At 36.2% G+C, this 5,885-nt stretch overlaps 1 protein-coding gene across 5 annotated transcripts in view; it reads left to right on the top strand.

Annotated features, from left to right (window-relative positions):
* LOC106868836 (multiple C2 and transmembrane domain-containing protein 1) overlaps positions 1 to 5,885 on the top strand; it is a 288,695-nt gene that overhangs the window by 214,070 nt on the left and 68,740 nt on the right. The window lies entirely within an intron of this gene.

Raw genomic sequence — 5,885 nt, 5'->3', positions numbered from 1 at the left:
TGTGTGTATATGTATATATATATATATATATATATATAAAACAGATTCCATCACATGCCAAGGGGGAACACTAGAAGAACATGATAGCTTCTGTTACCTAGGTGACTAAGTCAGTAGCAGGGTTGGACGCTCTGAAAGTGTAACTACTACAATAATAATAGGTTGAGCAAAGTTCAGAGAGTTCCTACCTCTGCTGGTAACAAAGGACCTCTAGCTCAGTGAAAGGCAGACTGTATGATGCGTAAGGGAAGTAAAGAATGATAACAGCCAGGCTACATGGCAGTGAAACATGAACTGTTGACTGCTGAGGACATGCGTAGGCTTGTAAGAAATGAAGTCAGTATGCTCTGCCGGATGTGTAATGTCAGTGTGCATGCATGACAGCACCCTGAGAGAAAAGTTGGATATAAGAAACATCAGTTGTGGTGTGCAAGAGAGACGACTGCACTTGTATTGTCATGTGATGTGTATGGATGAGGACAGCTGTGTGAAAAAGTGTTGCACTAAGACATGGAACAAGGTAGTGAAGCACAATCTTCAAATGTTGGGCCTCACAGAAGCAATGCCAATCAACCAAGACCTTTGGAAATATACCATGCTTGAGAAGACCCATCAAACCAAGTGAGATCATGGTCATGGCTGATACCTGTGTCGCATAACTGGCCTGTTAAAAGCACCCTTCAATCATTGCGTGATATGCTATGCTTCTGAAGACCTGTCAAACTGGGTGAAATCATAGTCGTAGCCAATGCTAGCGCCATCTGACAGGCACCTGTGCCAGTGGCACGTAAAAAGCACTGTTCGAGCGTTGGGCCTCATGGAGGCAGTGACATCAAGCCAAGTGAGATCATAGTCGTGGCTGATACCAGTGTCATGTAATTGGTCTGTTAAAAGTGCCCTTCATTTGTTGAATGATATGCTATGCTTGTGAAGACCTGTCAAACCCAGTGAAATCGTAGTCATGGCCAACGCTAGTACCATCTGACTGGCACCCATGCCATTCGAGCGTTGGGTCTCATGGAGGCAGCGACAGGTGACCAAGACCTTTGGTGAAACATCGTGCTTGTGTAGACCTGTCAAGCCAAGTGAGACCATAGTTGTGACCGATGTCAGTGTCAGGTCAATGGCAACCATGCCAGTGGCAAGTAAAAATCAGCCACTACACTCTCAGAGTATAGTGGCTGTTTCTATAGCATCCAGCTATAGAAATCATGCCAAATCAGATCGGAATGTAGTACAGCCCCCGCCCCCTGCCCGGCTTACCAGTTTTCAGTCAAACCATCCAACCCATGCCAGCATGGAAAGCAGATGTTAAATGATGATGATGATGATATATATATATATATATATATATATATATATGTATGTATATATACATGGAACCTGCAATTCATTTTGATCTAGAGTCTCCTGTGTGCAGTACAATAGGTGCAGTGACTGTACCCATGTGTGACCTTGATGACTTGTGTATTCAGTCAGCCGTTTGTGAGTGTATAAAAAACCAGAATTCAAATCTGTGATGACTTTAGTTACTACATGTTTTTCCTTGAATATTGTTTGTGCACAATAGTGCTATCATCGACTTGGCCTTGGTGCTTTGCTATTTAAGTGCCTGATTTTCTTCAATCCTGGAAATTTTATATATTCTTTTATTCTTTGCCTTTTACTTGTTTCAGTCATTTGACTATGGCCATGCTGGAGCACCACCTTTAGTCAAACAAATCGACCCAAGACTTATTCTTTGTAAGCCTAGTACTTATTCTATTGATCTCTTCTGCTGAATCGCTTAGTTATGGGGGTCATAAACGCACCAACATCAGTTGTCAAACAATGGTGCGGTGACAAACACGCACACACAAATACACACACACACACACACACACACACACACACACAGAAAAGGCTTATTTCAGTTTCTGTCTACCAAGTTTCTGTCTATCTTTTGGAGCTGATAACATAAATACCAGCTGAGCACTGGGGTCAATGTTATCAACTTACCCCCTCCCCCATAATTGCTAGTTTTGTGCCAAAATTTTAAACCAGTATAACACTCTCTCTTTCTCTCTTACTCTTATTTATTCTTTATCCATGTATCTATTTTTCTTTCATTCATCCAGTCATTGAAATATTGTTTACCAATTTATAATTTTTGACCTAGTTTCTATTCATATTCTTCAGACTGTAAATGGTATTCTAGGCTTTCAGGCATGAAATCATAGTTATTAATATTCATATTACAGCTTCCTATGTACGTTGCTGACTGTATAAAGCCAAGTTACTTTCTGGTTAATACCATCTTTATTGTTTTTACTTTCTCAAGAACTAATATCAAGTTTTAATTGACTCTTACCACAATCCAGCTTGAAGATGTTTCCATGAACATTTAATCATTTCATGAGTGTCGAAAGTTCTTTAAATGATATGGTAAAGTTGTACGATAAATGAAAATTACAAGTGAATCATAGTTTTACATATATATATATATTCTGTATATTTTCTCTGTATTTTGAACTGGGTTTGACAATATCACGTTTAGTTATCCAATTTGTCTTAAAGAACTCATCATTTCCTTAACAGCACAACACATTTCCTATGCTCCAAACATTCATCAAATGTCATTGCCGTATTACAGTGTGTGATTTGAATGAGGAATTAATTGAATTCATGATTTGCTTTAATTAAATTCGAAATTTTTAATTTAAATTTTTGTTTTTATATATATGATTTTTGATTCAAAATCATTTTGAAATTGTCTCCTTGTTTTTTTTTGTAATTTTTTTTTCTTAAAAAATATAAATAAAATAAAATTTCTGTCAATGATATGAAAGTGTGTTGGTTGAATTGTAAGATATCGGTAAAGAATTTCTAGTAGTAATTATATGTTATGTATTGATATTTTATTTCTGTTTCAAAGGTTTTTTTTTTCTCTCTACATCACTCTTCTTTCTATATATATCATTCATTCTTCTCTCTATCTCTCTCCTCTTTCCCCTCTCTGTCTCTCTCTCCCTCTGTTTCTCCTTTAATTTCAAGTATTAAAAAGATAAAGTGGTTCAGGTGTTATAGTATTGAATTATTGATCTGCAGACCATGATTAGGTATTATGACTGCTTGATGTGATTGTAGCTATGATACATTACTCAAGGCAGCAAATTCACAAATTGGTTGATAGAGTGTTGGGTAGAATACTTCACAGTATTTGTTCCAACACTCCGCACAGTGAGTTCAAATCCCAATGATGTCGGCTTAGCTTTTATCCTTTCAGGATTAATAAAAAGCTCCTTGTGGTTTCAGGTTCAGTCCTTTTGTATAGCAACTTGGGCAAGTGTATCCAACTATAACCCCAGGCTGACCAAAGTTTTGTGAATGTATTTAGCTGATCGTAAATGAAACCAGCCTGTTGCATATGCTTGTGTATGTATATATATATATATATATATACCATGGACTCTCCCATTATTGGACGACGTATGGGGGGTTTGGCAGTTTCTTGCTGAACAACCACATAGATGATTTGCTTATAGTGGTCAAATGTTTATACACAAATAGCATCACTCCCTCCAAATTGACATTACCTGTATAGGTGCACTGTGTGCCACATGTCAAATGATGAAGTGATTTCAGAACAACGTGAAATGAAGTACTTTGCTCAAGAACACAATGCCTGGTCTGGGAATCAAACCTACAATCTTGAAATTCTAAGTGCAACACCCTAACTACTAAGCCATGTGCCTTTATATATAACTCAGCCTCTTACGTCTGGCCATTTCATCATGTTGAACCATTAATTCCTACTCATTTTCTTCTCTCTCTGTTTTTTTTCGTTCTCTCTCTGCTTTATTTTTCTCTCAGTCCTTTTGGTCAAAGAATGTAGGTTCAAAACATCAAAAACGTTTCCATTCTTCTTGAGTGTTAAACTAATACACCCGCTTGTTGTTCCTTCCCCTATCTTCATCTTTTGTTTTCTGTAAGTTTGAACTCATTATCGTCATTTACTGTCTGTTGTCCATGCTGTAATGGGTTGGGCAGTTTGACCAGGGCTAGCAAGCTGGAAGGTGTACCCAACTCTTGTCTGATTTGGAATGGTTTCTATAGTTGGATGCCTTTCCTAACACCAACCACTATATATATATATATATATATATATATATATATCTGTATGTTTATTTTGACTCATGCACAAAGAGACACAAATAGACATATATTTGTGTCCCCTTGTCTTGACATCACTTGACAGTTGTAAAAGAATGTCACTGTCATACAAGTGGTTTCATTTGTTTCCAATTTTCTATGAGAAATATGCCTGGGCATGGAAAAATATTAGACATTAAACAAAGACAACAATGATGACAAATATGTCTGGATGTGGGAAAATATTACTTAGCTTGGAAACAGATGAGAGTCGCCTACAGGAAAGGCACCTAACCTTAGAAAAATCTGCCTCAGAAAATTCCTTTTGGTACAGGTGTAAGGATGGAAAAGTAGACATTAAACATTGTTGTTGTTGTGGTGGTGACGTGTGTATATGTGTGTGGGTGTTTCCTAGCTTTTGGAATTGATACACTGTATCACTAAAAGGGTTGATGTCAGGAGAATCTGGCCACAAGGCATTGCCTCAAAGACTCCTATCCAGCCTATGCATGCATACATAGAAGGACAGATGTAAAATCATCGATGGCTATGATGATGGTACAGGTCTTCATTGTTTAGATATACATACTATAGTATTATGATATGGCTTGTGTGATCTTAATGTTTAAAATGACCAGGAATATCTGTGAAGTAATATGAAGCAGTTATTCTCATATCAAATATTTTTTGTGGGTGTTTCTTTTCTCTAAAATTATTGTGTAGCTGTGTGTATGTGTGTGAGTGAGTATTAAAAAAAAATCACACAAGTCTGAGGAAATTTAAGATGGTGATTTGGCAAAAAGTCACTTCAGTTAAGTTCACAAAATGGAATGAGTTTATGTAACATGAGAAAAAAAGAAAAAACAAATTCTAGTTCAAAGAAATTTTTTTTCTTTGAGAAAGGCACTCCTTAGCTTAAAACATTAGACTTCTCCTCTCCTCATTACATGTAAATTTCATCCTATTTGTGAGCATTATATAAACATTAATATAAAGTTTAAACACTGCTTCAAGTATTGCATCATATTTGTAAACACATCACATTATTTTTATCTCATTCTAATGTAGAATCATTAGAGCTTTGGGAAAAAATGCTTTCCAATATTTACTTGCCCTATTGTGGCAAGCTGGAAGAATCATTACCACTTTGGGCAAAATGCTTGGTAGCATTTTGTCTGTCTTCGTGTTCTGAGTTCGAATTCTACCAAGGTTAACTTTGTCTTTCATCTTTTAGGGGTCGATAAAATAAGTAACAGTCAAGCACTGAGATTGATGTAATTGACTTACTCTCTCCCATGAAATTACTGGCCTTGTGCCAAAATTTAAAACCTTTGTTCTGAGTTCATATCTCACTGAGGTCAACTTTGTTTTTCATCTTTTTGAGGTTGGGAAAATAAAGTAGCAACCAAGTATGGGGGATGTGGGGAGGGTTAAGGGCATCAGCTTATCTCCTCCCACCAAATTTCAGGTCTAAAGTCTATGCCAGAAACAGCTATTATAGATAACGTAACTACTTCTTTCCAAGAATTACTTCAGATTCCAAGAATTACTTCTGCGCAATCAGGAAAAAAGAAAAAAAAAAGTTGAAAAATAAATGAAAAAGAAATAAATAAAATGAAAAATTAATTAATTACTTGAATATATAAATATCTAAGTATGTTGTTCAAAAGTATCACAGGTCAAGAGTTTAAATAAGTCTCAGGAAAAATAATTATACAAATCTGAAGAACAAAACTAAAACAAAAAAAAAAAAA

The sequence above is a fragment of the Octopus bimaculoides genome, chromosome 4, assembly GCF_001194135.2.
Source record: "Octopus bimaculoides isolate UCB-OBI-ISO-001 chromosome 4, ASM119413v2, whole genome shotgun sequence".
NCBI lineage: Eukaryota > Metazoa > Mollusca > Cephalopoda > Octopoda > Octopodidae > Octopus > Octopus bimaculoides.
This window is presented reverse-complemented; position numbering and strand designations above follow the sequence as displayed.